General features: G+C 33.7%; 1 protein-coding gene across 3 annotated transcripts in view; it reads left to right on the top strand.

Annotated features, from left to right (window-relative positions):
- Positions 1-14,826, top strand: part of oxr1a (oxidation resistance 1a) — a 195,150-nt gene that overhangs the window by 79,775 nt on the left and 100,549 nt on the right. The window lies entirely within an intron of this gene.

The following is a 14,826-nucleotide window of genomic DNA, read 5'->3' on the forward strand; positions in this document are numbered from 1 at the left end:
GCACGGCCGGAGAGACATACCGGGAAGATGTCCTCGACAGCCGTGAGAAATTCACTCTTTTGAAATCCCGGTCCGCCCAGGGAGGAACCGCGGCACAACCGTGCACTCAAACGGGGCGCTCGCTGGAGTGCGGGAGGCGTTGATGCCGTGAAAACGGCAGCCCGCAGGATTATGCTAACGGCTGCCAAATGCTCTTTTAGAAGCAAGCTCTTTTAGTTGTTTGGCAGCACGTCAGCAGAGAGAGTGGAAACTCTGGAACTCTTTTTTTTTTGTATGGCTCAGGAAACGAGGCTCCAAAAGCAAAAGTCTGAATGAGTGGTTGCACGCCGCCTCCTTATATATCCGTATATACGGGGGAGTGGCTTGGCATGCAAATACCACTCGCCAATGTTCATGAATGTTCATTGGCCTTTTGAATAAGGCTTGGAGATGATTGGACTCTCAAGCGAGTTCCCATATGTAACGTCGTAGTGAAACGACTGAAGGGGAACTATAATTATATAGTTTTCTGATCTGTACAGTACATGGAATCTACAAAAACTGCTAGTTGCTAGTACCTTAATTTGAACAAACCTCTTTGGTATTAAACTTGAGTAACTCGTAGCTTGTTTTTAATTTTTTAAATATATTTTTTTATATTTTGATTTATTATGTTAGTCATTGTAGTACTTGTTTTATTTTACTTTAAATTTTTAATATTTATACTTTTATTATAATTCATTTTTGTTTTATTTAAATTCTCAAAAAACTGTTTTTAAAAGACATTGAAAAACCCTCTTTTTTTGCTTTGCTTTGCTTTTCTAAGCGTTTAGACTTTTTAGCCTAATGGCTGATAAAGCAAGACAAATCCCACTGAATTACACTGCAGAAGGGAAACAAATGGGTCTTGTATTAACCTAAAGAGGTTTACTTTGCTATAATGATCTGTTGACTGTACATTATCCTCTGCTGTTTCAATAAATGGACATGAAATATTGATTTCAGTTGAAATTTGGTTTTATGAAGTGAGAAGAAATAGACCGTGGAGGCATACAAGAGATGTTAAACTTGCACAGCGATGTAGAAAATTGGTCTTTTGGAACAGCAGTCAATTATATAGTTAAACAGTCATTACTGATGGCAGAATGTTGTGATTTGACCAATCAGAATCAAGTATTCCTACGAGCCGTGTAATAATGAATGATATTTTCTTATCATTTCCCATTGGTTGCTCTTTAATGTTATTGGTGATTTAGCTGTTCTCATTGTTTGACTTTTTCCTGTCTTTTAGAGGCCGTGCCCTGAGGCAATCACTGCAAATCACAGCACAGTTTGCCTTCTCATAGTGCCTCTAATTGGTGGAGAGGACCACGGGAGAGAGAAGTGTTATCGATGGCAGCATGCTGAGCGTCTTTTCATCCTGTGTCAGAACCGCCATTAAAAGCGTGCCACATATCCCGCTACATTTTAATAACCCGCCCTTATGTATCCCGCCAAATTATACTGTCATTTCCAGCTCGATGTGAGCGATGGTTAGAGTGTTTTAATGTTTTTAAATGAAAATGACCCTGACAGGCCATTCGGTCTCCTTAAATGAGAGTGGTTTTATAGCAGGCGTGCGCACATGCCGCAATAAGTGCTTTTGGCTCGATGCAAATGGGTCAGGGAGAGTGTGGTATAAATTCGTCCATGTGGACGTAAGCCTGCAATAATGAAATAAGTGTAGATCTCGGGGTGATGTGGGAAATGCGCTTCAGGTAATCAGTGGAGAGGAGTCAGGTCCACAACGGTCCCATAGGGTCTTGTGTAGCCTTAATACCTAACTCACCTAATTCTGTTAACAAGATACTGGATAGTCTCTTATATAAGCCTGTATATTTATCCTTTAGTTCATCAGAATGACGTTATTTACCCCTTGACCTTTGGTGCTGTCATGGTGGCATACGTGAAAAGTTAAACAGAGATCAGTGAGGAATCATTCCACGCTTGTACATTTTTTATTATTATTTTTTGAATAAGTGAATACTTTATTAAATACTGCATTAAATCGATTAAAAGTGACTGTAAAGACATTTATAATGTTACAACATTTTTCTATTTCAAATAAATCCTGTTTGAACTTTTTATTCCTCAAAGAATCCTGAAAAAATGCATAGTTGTTTCTACAAAAATATTAAGCAGCACTGATAATAAGAAATGGTTCTAGAGCATTAAATCAGCATATTAGAATGATTTCTGAAAGCCCATGTGACGCTGAAGACTGTAGTAATAATGCTGAAAATCAGCTTTGCCATTACAGGAATAAATTACATTTTAAAGAACATTAAATTAGAAAACAGTTACAGCTGAAGTCAAAAGTTTACATACACCTTGCAGAATCTGCAAAATGTTAATTATTTTACCAAAATAATAGGGATCTTATAAAAATGCATGCTATTTTTTTAGTACTGACCTGATTAAGATATTTCACATAAAAGATGTTTACATATAGCCCACAAGAGAAAATAATAGCTGAATTTATAAAAATGACCCTGTTCAAAAGTTTACATACACTTGATTCTACTGTGATTTTACCTGAATGATCCTCAACAGTTTTTTGTTGTTGTTGTTGTTGTTGTTCATGAGCCCCTTGTTTGTCCCGAACAGTTAAACTGCCTGCAGTTCTTCAGAAAAATCAGCAGAAAATTTTTCAACATTTTTGTGTATTTAAACCCTTTCCAACAATGACTGTAGGATTTTGAGATCCATCTTTTCACACTAAGGACATCTGAGGGACTCATATGCAACTACAACAGAAGGTTCAAACTCTCACTGATGCTTCAGAAGGAAACACAATGCATTAAAAGCTGGGGGGTGAAAACATTTTGAATTTGAAGATCAGGGTAAATTTAGCTTATTTTGTCTTCTGGGGAACATGTAAGATATCTTCTGTAGCTTCTGAAGGTCAGTACTAAATGAAAAAAAAAAAACATGATATTTAGGCAAAATAAGAAAAAATGTACACATCCTCATTTCTTTCAAAAGTTTATACCCCTTAATGCATCATTTTTTCTTCTAGAGCATTTGAACCTTCTGTAATAGTTGCATATGAGTCCCTCAGTTGTCCTCAGCATGAAAAGATGGATCTCAAAATCATACAGTCATTGTTGGTCTTTCTCTGTTAAAGACCCCATAATATCAAAATTGAAGTTTTTTGGCTTTCAGTGTGAATATGTTAAACTTAAGGTTATCTATAAGCTTGTGTGCTCCAAAACAGTGACAAAATTCGCATTTAGAAAATATAAGCATTGAAAAATATTACAGTTTATCACGTCCGCCAACATGGATTACCGATTTTAATGACATCACCCTGCACTTCTCACTTCTCATCTGTCTGTCCAATGAAATGCTCTAGAATCTGAAGCGTCCTGCCCGCTAAACTATAAATAGATGCTGAAACTGCGGCTGAAATCGGTCACTCATTCCCAAAATTGGTATTCTCTATATGGTAAATGACACATAGTGCACTATATAAGGGATAGGGAATGAGTCAGAGAATGTACAAATGCTGTCAATTGAGGCGAATGGTATGGTTTCACGTCACACAAACCACTTCTGCACACACAAAGTCTGCTCTGGCCTGGAAACAGATCATATGCTCCAGCCATTGCAGACCATAAAAAGTATCGGATCCATTTGAATTCTACACAGAATGCTAGATTTCATAGCGATATGGATGAGAAACTGTTAGAAACAGCACTGACGAGTAAAAGAGATAACACTGATACCATTCACCAATATATTACACACATTTCAAACATCTTCAGCATGATTATAATCACTGATTTGCTTAGTAGCCATTTCATATTGAATCTAAAGGGGTAATCTATTAGACTGTGGCCGTTATAAGCTGTCAAATACGGCTTTATCGAGCTCAACGGCTCTGGCCCGAGCTGTAACATAAAGGAAACGCTATTGGCTATTTTTAAAAAAGGGGCGGAGCTGTTTACGATACCCTGCCCTGTCTTTTCTGTTTTAGTTGAAATTATATCAACACAGAATAACACTATACGTTTAAAGGCACTTCAGTGGACATTTAAACCTCACATAATTGATTTTAGACTCATGGACTTTATAAACCTCTCCTTTGAGTTTTTCTAAATTCCCTTCCCTTCAGTCAGTGTTTTATGTCAGCCTTCAACTGTTAAACCTAAGCGCTTTCTTCCACATGTGAGCTAACACGCTGTCGCGCTTAATACCTCTGTATTTCCTTTCTCATTAGGTGGCTGAGTATGATCTGCTGTCCGTGTGTTAGGGCGAACTGTCAGACCGCACAAGACTGATCACACTGTTAATGGTTGTGGAAAGGAAGAATGTTTGTCCTGTTCCTCTGTCTCTTCTTTTCTCGGACGCTCTGCCTCGTTATGCTGAAATGTATTCTGAAGGTGCTGACCTGTGGGGTCAGGAGAGATGCTGTACGGGATGAAGATCTGTTGAACAGGGAAACAACAGAGCAGGGTGCAGCATGCTAACAAACAAATGTCATCCTGATGAAGAACGGTCAAGCCGGTGGGAACTCTACGCTGGGCTTCTAATTACCATTGAACAGACAGATATATATTCATTGTCTGCTGCCCTTACAGACCTCTTACAGTCGTCTGCTGGGTGCATTTACATATTTCAGTTGAACTTGAAACTTGAAACTTGAAACTTGAAAATAGCAGCAACACTGCAAGTGCTAGTTTTTTAGTGAAAATAACCTCTAACTTCTTAAGAGATGATGATAGCTGATATTAAGATCTAAAAGTATATTATTATATTATATTATATTATTTTTTACTTGTTTTAAATATAAAACACCCAATTTTGTTATTAGTGGAAAATATATATATTTACAGGACCCTATTATAGATGTGACCCTGGACCACAAAACCAATGTTAAGTAGCATGGGTGGATTTTTATGGATCAAAATTATTGTTTTCTTCTTTTATGCCAAAAATCATTAGAATATTAAATAATGGATGTTCCATAAAGATATTTTGTAAAATTCCCACTGTAAATATATTAAAAGTTATTTTTTGATTAGTGATATGTATTGCTAAGAATTTGGACAACTTTAAAGGTAATTTTCTCAATTTTTTTTTTTTTTTTTGCACCCTCAAATTCCAGATTTTCAAATAGTTGTATCTTGGCCAGATATTGTCCTTGTCCTAATAAATCATGCATCAATGGAAAAATTATTTGTTATCAGCTTTAAAATGATGTATAAATCTTAATAAAAAAAAAAATCACCCTTATGACTGGTTTTGTAGTCCAAGGTCACACATATGTGCATATACCTTCACACACACATAAATTTATTAACATTTCGTTTTATTTATATGAGTATATTTATGTTTCTATGATATTTCTATGAAATAAATTAAATAATATAATTTAATATAATACACACACACATAAATCTATTAACATTTTATATTTTTTTAAATAAATATATTTGTATTGCTATGATTATTTATATGAATAAATACATTAAATAATATTATATAATTAAATATAACATATAAAAAATAATAAAATTTAAATATAATATTGTAGATATATTATGTAAAACAATATTATAAAATATACACTATATAATATTATATTATAAAAACATTTACCATTTTTAAAAACATTATGATTTTTTTATTTTAAATAAAGAAATGCTGTTTTCTTTATTTTTAATATTTAATATTTAATAAAACAAATAAATATTTATTACATAATTTTTATTAGCAACATTTCGGTCAGTCTACCTTCCTTAGGTCTTTTTTTATTTTTTATTCTGGTTTATTTAAAATGCGTATTATTAAAAAGTAATAAGTATTATTTAAAATAAGTAGATATAGAAATATTGTTTTTATAATGCTTTAGAAATTATATTTTATTATACTGTATATATGTATATAAATAATAGTTTTAATTTATTCATAATATATTTATTTAATATATATATTTTTTTTTAAATAGGGCATATCTTTTTCTCTCTGGCATCTTATACTGGTTGTATTATAGCGTGAAAATCAAAAAACACCCATATATCACATTTGTTTGCAAACAGCAGTGTCCTGCTATTACCCGTATTATTTACACACTGAATTAGATTGGTTTGGGAGTTAGATAGAATGATGGCAGTGCACAGACAGTTACTGTAACCAGCCCGCGGCCTCCACCTGCACGCTCCATCAGCGCCCGACCTGCTGACTCCAATTCAATTAGCAGCAGTTCAATAGATTGAGCAAGTGTCGAGCTCAAGCGTGGATACTGCAGGCTTCTCTCAGGCTGCAAAAGGAGCTGCATATATTATCCAGGAGAAAACGTCTGTGACATTTACTCCCCTCTGCTATAAAATGCAGAAGGCCACTATGGCAGGCCTATTTAGAGTTTATGACTGGTCTGTTGGGCCTAGACCGTTTCCAGCACTCCGTTTTGTATAGTGGTAATGTTTATTTGCTCAGACTGATGCTGTCTCGCATGTACCTGATCTCCAGCAGTCCCTGTGCATCCTTCAGCAAATGAAGACACTACTTTCAAGCAGAAAAATAACCCTACAGCTGTAGCAGACAGGATTGACAGACACCCCCGGAGGCATCTGTGTGGGTAACACACATTATCGACAAGCCTGTGACCGTTAAACGGCAGAAATATGTGAGCTGTGTCACATTCGGATCAATCACATCCAGTCGGTTTTAGCTGTGGTGCAATGGCACTTGATGTCATTACTAACTCCTTCCTAGTTCAAGTTGACCTTTGTGTTTCGACCGATTGACCTAGTAATCATAGTTAAATGGCTTGGGCTTGTGCACCATGCAGAGATCAGACAAGAAGAGAGGGATCTACATGCTGAAAAGGTCAGGTGTGATGGTGGACGACCCAAAGCGGCTCCTGCAGGTAATGTGAGGCTGTTTGTCACGTTTCATAGTAGTATTAAGAGTTGTTTACTACTTAACATAGTCAGTTTCCAGGAGTCAGGGTGCATGGGATTTTATCAGCCCACTGTGAAACAAAAACAAGCTGATCTTCTGTTGTTTTTGCACCCTTTTCACTTTTATGCAAATCAGATAATGGCATAAAATGCTTGTAAAATTTGGGCTTTTAGCATCACTTCTGAATGCATTTTAATTTACCACCTGCTCTAATTTTACCAGACAAATAGTGCTGACGTTTGTCAGTCCGGCATATTAAAATAAGCCTCATTTACACTGAAACAAGGCATGTTTACAATGAAAACAACAGCAGTTATATAGCTAGTAGGGGTATAACAGTACATGTTTCAATCCGCCACGGCACGGATGTCACAGTTCAGTTCACGCAGTCAGATGATGAATACAGTCAGTCATAGGCGATCAATCTAGAAGTGTTGCCAGGTCCGTAGTTTTTCCGCTGAATTGGTTGTTTTTCATGTCTGGAGGTTGAAATTACCCCAATGTAGTAAAATTTTACCAGGTATACCCTACCCTACTATTTACCTCGCGTAATGCAATTTTTAACAGGGGACCCCCCTCAAAATGCAACCAGGCTAGTTTTGGGCTAATTTTGAGTAGCAATTGGGCAGGCTTTATTGTGAAAGCCTGGCAACCCTGCCAGAAGGGGGCAAACTCAAAACAAAAACGATGAGTTCAGATGGCACGCAAAAGCTCAAAGAACCACCTGCTTGTTTTAAATTAGCAATGTGGGAAAGTTTCAGGTTCTAGAGATGCACCAGCTATAAATCGGAAGTGTTTTTTAGTTTTATTTTGCCCGATCTCTATTCCAGAATTGCACACAAACTGCATTGCAATTATTGCAATCATTTCCCATTGTAGAATTTTTATGAAGTCTGTAAAGAAGGGAAAATATTTTACCAGGCAGATCAAACACACATCTCGAAATATAAAAAGACAAATATGTAAGGGTTTATGTGACTATGGGCCAGTTTTACTAAACAGGGCAAATTAGCGCAAAAGTGCAATTGCAAAACAGTGCTGATGGGAGGGAAAATTTCTGCGGGTGATTTACTATGTTTCGAAATTTTGACCTGGTATTGTGTGGCTCCTAGTTGAGGGTTCCAAGTCATCTTTTATTTCCTGAGGCAAATTAAAAATAACATGGCTTGTCAAACGATATGTTAGAATAATGTTTTCTTCTGGCATTCCAAATAAATTAATACATGTGGAAAAAATCTAAACTCTACCACCCGCTGTCTGTTCTCTGCAGTGCCTCCTCCTAGCAACAATAATTGCAGCAATTTCAAGCACAAATAATAAACGGAGCAATTCCAATAGGGTCCTCGCACTGCAGTGCTCGGGCCCTAAATAGTTTAAGACATGCTTTTTTTGGGCGTTACATAATGGCCAATGCCTGTAATGTGACAAGCGCAAATGTTAGTAAAAGGTGTTGCGTGATTCATTTGAATACTCTCCTCCCATAAATTTTGCATCTGAAACTACTACAAATGCATATTCAATAAGGTCAGGTGCAAAAACAACTATGTCCACACCTTTTCAGCACTGCGATCTTTAGTAAAAGCTGACAGTACAATTTTAGAAATGTTTCAATGGCATTTTTTTTTCCTCTAACCTCCATATAATGCATATTAAAGTTTAAGCGCAGCACTTTGTTTACAAAGGAATACCAAGGACACTCTATATCACTGCTGTTCCATAAGTGCCACCTGCTGTCAGAGAATAAATTAGCAATTTTATTTAGTCCATCTGCTTTTTTTTGTTTTGTGCAGGTGTCATATGTAGCATCATCTCACAAATGTAAAGTCAGACCATTCTGTTTTTGCTTGAAATTATGCAAACCGAGTTACGTACTGAACCATGACTTCTGTACCGTTACACCCCTACAGCACAAGCATAACATGGATTATGAGTGTTTTGTGAAACACTTTTTGTGCTCAATACTGCATGCTAAAGTGCCACAACTATTTAGTGTATTTTCTACTTAGAATTTAGTTTTAAGGTTATTTTAGTATGTAAAATGATACATCTGTTGGTATAATTGTATATTCAGCTTTGTTTTATGAGTTATGTATTATAACTTCTTTTTATGAAAACAAAAAAGAATACAATATTCTTATTTTAAAATGCGCAAAAATTCTAAAATTCTAAAAAAAAAAAAATCTAAATTCTGAAAATGTTTTACATTTTTATATTTTTCTGTACACTGATTTTTCAAAAGCTGCCACACAATTTTTTTAGTAAAAATAATAGAACTTTACAAATAGAACTTTATGCTGAACTTTATTTTCCTGTCATCAGCTTTGTTTCAGAATTTATGTGTCCCTAAATGACATGTAAAAAATTAAAAGGAACTATACAGCTGGTTGCTGCACTTTATGATTTCCATTAGCCTATAATTGCTCTGAGATAAGGTATCAAGGAGGAAGTTATATATTACAGGAAATTAGAATGCAAACATGGATGGCGCAAGATATGTCACATGAGACCAGCACAGGCAGTGTGAAAAACATCTAAAATCAAATAGGAAACCATAAACCATCCGTGTCATTATAGGTCAAATATGGTGTTGAAAATAAAATTATCGGTATATACAGTAAAAATAACAGCACAGTGTCCTTTTTGATAGTGTATATAAATTGAAATATATCTGTTACGTCTGTGTGCAGTCAGTGTTCATTAACTGCTTCTCAGAGATGGCATGAAAAAGAAACCCAGTGTTTCGGTTAAAGGTTAATTGTTTGCTTTAACCTTCCTTTTACAGCAGATTTGCAGTGGCAGTTATTTCAGACACAGAATATCACCCATGTGTCAGGTTTCTGACTTCTCATGTTATTTTCATGCCACAATGTTACTAGCATCTCCTCCACAGAATTACCCAACTGGAACCAACAGATCTGTTCCTTGACTTGGGTCTGTGGGCAGTGAGATCCAAAATATCTGCGAAATGATAAAGCAGGCTAAATTACAAAGTGGAGACAAAAGGCTGACATGTGGTCGATTAATATGGTCAATAACTGCCACAGACTCTGAGCAGAATTATACAGCCATGTCCCTTCAATGCCATGTGGAGGAGGATATGAGCTACATCACAGTTCGGGTGAAAAAAAAGGTCAAGTCAAGCATTGATGCAACAGGGGGAAACATATTGTAAAACAACTTCCTAATAGCTCAGACATGCTTTGCATACGTGTTGGTGAGATATTGGCATTAGCTGTTCAAACAGAGGTCTAAAGAGCGTCTGTCATGTCTTGTTTACAAATTTGGAGTTGGTACAATTGTTTTTAAAAAATTAAAACTTACATTCAGCAAAGACAATGTAAATGTATTACGGTTTGCACAAAAATAGCAGTGCTATGTAAAATATTAGGCATGATAATATTTAGAAATGTTTCTTGAGCAGCAAGTCAGCATATTAGAATGATTTTTGAAGGATCATGTGACACTGAAGACTGGAGTAATGATGCTAAAAATTCAACTTTGCATCACAGGAATAAATTACATTTTAAAATAAATTTAAATAGAAAACAGTTATTTTGAACTGTAATAATATTTCGCAGTATTACTGTTTTTACTGCATTTGTGACCAAATAAATCCAGCCAAGAGACTTCTTTCAAAAAAATTACAAAATCTTACAAAAGAATCCAGTGTAAAATGCTGTTTAAGGACTTTGTAAATAGTTATGTTGAACTAGTTCACTCAAATGAATCTTAATAAATTATACCAATTATAATAAATAAATAAAAAATACCAATTAATCATTTTGACACATGATGGCAAAAAAGTATGTTGATATTGTAAAGCTGCTAGCAAGGTTATTATAGTTTTGCGTTTTGAAATATGCAGTCAAATTTAGTTTCGTTTTTAATAGTTTCATTAATAATTTTGTGAACACATTTCTATTTAGTTTTTAGATATTTTAGTTTCAGTTTTAGTTTTAGTTTTATAAAAAAAAAAAAAAAAACATCGCTTCCAGAGCATCGACCAAAGAAATAGTCCTACTTAATTTAACCTTATGACGCATACGTCTAGTGACACAATATTAAAGCATGCTGAGATTGATTAATGGTAAAAGTATACAAATATACAAAAAGTCAAGCATTTTTACTCTATATATCTACTCAAGTTGCACTTACATTATCATATTTAAAAGCAGTAAATGTGTTATATTTAATTTGAAAATAAATGCAATTTGTTTATATTAGATACTTTATCTTATTTAACAATAATCATGATACACTGTAAAAAGTTTTCACCAGTTTCAACTTAAAAACGTAAGTTTAGCAGCTGCCTTTAAATTTGAAGTTAAATCAACTTAAAAGTACAAGTCATTTCAACTCACAAGTTAAATCAACTTAAAAGTACAAGTCACTTTAACTCATTTTATTGTAATGGGTTAAAATGACTTGTCGTTTTAAGTGGATTTAACTTAAAATTTTAAGGCAGCTGCTGAACTTGAGTTTTTAAGCTGAAACTGATGAAAACTTTTTACAGTGTACTGTCATGTCTTGCTTTCCTGCAAACAATTAAATTCAATAAATAATGCGCACTGTTTGTGAATGACGGCTCATTGCTTGCTTTCTGAATTTTATTTTATACATTTTAGAATGTATACACTACAGAGACATCACATTTAGGCAATAAGGCATATTTCAATGCCTTATGCCTCTTTTCATTTATGAAGAATTATAAGCGTGTTGTTCAAAACCAATTGTTCACAAGATGTAGGCAAAAGTTTTATCGTTTACAGAATGGATGCACATTCTCATCTTTTTTCTGCCACCGGGTGAGAACGTAATCATTAGAAAATAATTATTTACTTATTTATTTTTGATAGGCTAATTATTATTTTATTTCAGTTAGTTTTTCAGTAACCGTTGTTAGTTTCATTTCGTTTTAGTTTTTCATTTATTCTGATATTTTTATTTTATTTCAGTTTACGAAAATGTTTTTCGTTTTCGTGTTCGTTTCAGTTTTCGTTTTTACGAAAATAACCTTGGTTGCTATATTGAAAGCACTTAATCTAGGCTATTATTATGCCATTGAAAAATAAGTTAGCAGCATGGCTATATTTTTAGTTAGTTCCTCTCCTGCTCTCACTTCTCTCTACATCTAACTAGATTGGCAGTCAGAGTACTTCTCTAGACGAAGGCCCAGAGATTCATGGATTAGGCCGTGGGGTGGAATGAAAACAGTTTGCTTTCCTGGAGGTGGTTCTGCATCCAGGGCTGAATTTACTGCTGCATTCCCCTCAGAAGGATTGGTGCCGCTGGATTTATAACCCAAGCTGCATAATTACGCCTCTCTCTCTTTCTCAGCAGGGCCTCCCCCTCTTGATTTGAGCAATTTATCTATCAGAGTCTGAGTTCTGCCTCTGTCCCTCCTCTGAGCTCAGCTCATGTTCAGTGAGTTGGCCAGGGATGGATTTTATTGATCATTATTGATTAAGGGGATTTTAAACAAGGAGTAAGCAGTTTGTTCTGCCATCCTATCGATTAAACCCCTCGCTGTGAAATGTAAGATCTGCCAGTCCTCATAACGGCTGATATTTGTTTTAGTTTCCTCATGCGTTTGCTGTACATGGTGACGTTAGACTGATTTCTGTATCTGTGAATGTTATGCATGTACATGTTACAGAACTTTCTTGGACTGAAACTTGAATTACTACATTGTTTTCTTCACCTCTTTATTATTTTTTCCAAATCAAATTTTAACTCAGCATTAACAAACTTAACTCTGCAGCTTTGCTCAAAGTCTTAATAATCTGTTTTGTTTTGTGGTTGAGTATATATGTGGCTTGAATCCATTTATAATCTTAGTCAAACCACTAAGAAAAGTTTCACTGACCACTAAAATCAAATATTCACTCATTACTTATGGTTATGGCTGATTAGAAAAAAAAAGATAAAATGTTATGCTCTCAGTAGTCTAGACTTTCAATGTGAACATCAGTATTTGTTGAGTTTTATTCCATTCAACTATCCCGCTATACAGTTTTGAGGTTATTTTGATGTTGAGTAATAGTGATCTGAATTTATTTTATCTATGTGAGCATTATGTTAAATGTGTGTAGTGTTGATTAAAAATGACTGATATCACAGTAAAGATGTTGGTTTAAAAAGACTTGTATCGCAGTAAAGATGTTGGTTATGAATGATTTGTATGGTGGTGAAGATGTTGGTTAAAAAGTACTGATATTGCGGTAAATATGTTGGTTAAAAAATGATTTGTACCAGGCTAAAGATGTTAGTTAAAAAATGATTTGTATTGTGGTAAAGATGTTGGTTAAAAATTACTTTTATTGTAGTAAAGATGTTGGTTTAAAATTACTTGTATCAGGGTAAAGATTTTTGTTTTAAAAAATTACTTGTGTTAGGGTAAAGATTTTGATTAAAAATGACTTGTATCACAGTAAAAAATTTAGTTAAAATCACTTGTACTGGGCTAAAGATATTGGTTAAAAATTACTGGTATTGTGGTAAAGATGTTGGTTATAAATTATTTGTATGGTGGTGAAGATGTTGATTAAAATTTACTGATATTGAAGTAAAGATGTTGGTTAAAAATGACCTGTATTGTGGTGAAGATGTTGGTTTAAAATGACTTGTATCACAGTAATAATTTTGGTTAGAATTACTTGTATTGGGCTAAAGATGTTGGTTAAAAATCACTTTTATTGTAGTAAAGATGTTGGTTTAAAGTTACTTGTATCAGGGTAAAGATTTTGGATTTAAAAAATTACTTTTATCGGGCTAAAGTTTTTGGTTAAAAGTCACTTGTGCCGGGCTAAAGATATTGGTTAAAAATTACTGGTATTGTGGTAAAGATGTTGGTTATAAATTATTTGTAGGGTGGTGAAGATGTTGATTAAAAATTACTGATATTGAAGTAAAGATTTTGGTTAAAAATGACTTGAATTGCGGTAAAGATGTTGGTTTAAAATTACTTGTGTCACAGTAAACATTTTGGTTAAAATGACTTGTATCGGGCTAAAGATGTTGGTTAAAAATTGCTTGTGGTAAAAAATGTTGTTAAAATTACTTGTATCAGGGGAAATATTTTAGTTAAAAATTACTTGTGAAGATTTTCGTTTAAAATTACTTGTATTGTGGTAAAGATGTTGGTCAAAAATGACATGGATCACGGTAAATGTAGGTTAAATATTACTTGTATCGTAGTAAAGATTTTGGTTAAAAATTATTTGTATCTGGCTTTTTGTGTTTTTAAGTTTATGGTTAAAAAATCACTTGTACTAGGCTAAAAATATTGATTAAAAATCTTTTTTGGATTGTGGTAAAGATGTTGGTTTAAAATTACTTGTATCACAGTAAAGATTTTGGTTAAAAAATTACTTATATTTATATATTATTTAATTACATTATTTAATTTAAATAATTTGTCATTTAATAAATCCATAAATTAGACATGTATTTCAAACACCTTTATTATTCATTATAACCTAGTGGAATAATTTATTTTTTTATTTTATTTTATTATTTGGCTATTATTGCAGTAGTTAAAAATATAGACCCAATTATACACATTATATTTTATAATATATAAATATAATGTTTAATTTATAGAAATATAATATTATTGGAATTCAGGTGTGTTTCCTCGACTGAGCTCCTGTCATTTGATTTGTTTATCATTATTTATGCGTTTACTTGTTATTTTTCATTTATTTACTTGTTTGTTTTTCATCATTATTTATTTAGAATATTTATTTATTTTATATACAAATAAATTCCAAACTCAAATTAAATACAACTTAAATGGAATATTTGAATTTTGTATTTTATAATCATCAAAAAAGAGATGAGTTTTCATCATCATCTCCTAGTATTAAAAGAAAATGCTCCCTTTCAGTTTGTTATAAG

Source organism: Labeo rohita, chromosome 16 (assembly GCF_022985175.1).
Source record: "Labeo rohita strain BAU-BD-2019 chromosome 16, IGBB_LRoh.1.0, whole genome shotgun sequence".
Classification (NCBI taxonomy): Eukaryota; Metazoa; Chordata; class Actinopteri; order Cypriniformes; family Cyprinidae; genus Labeo; species Labeo rohita.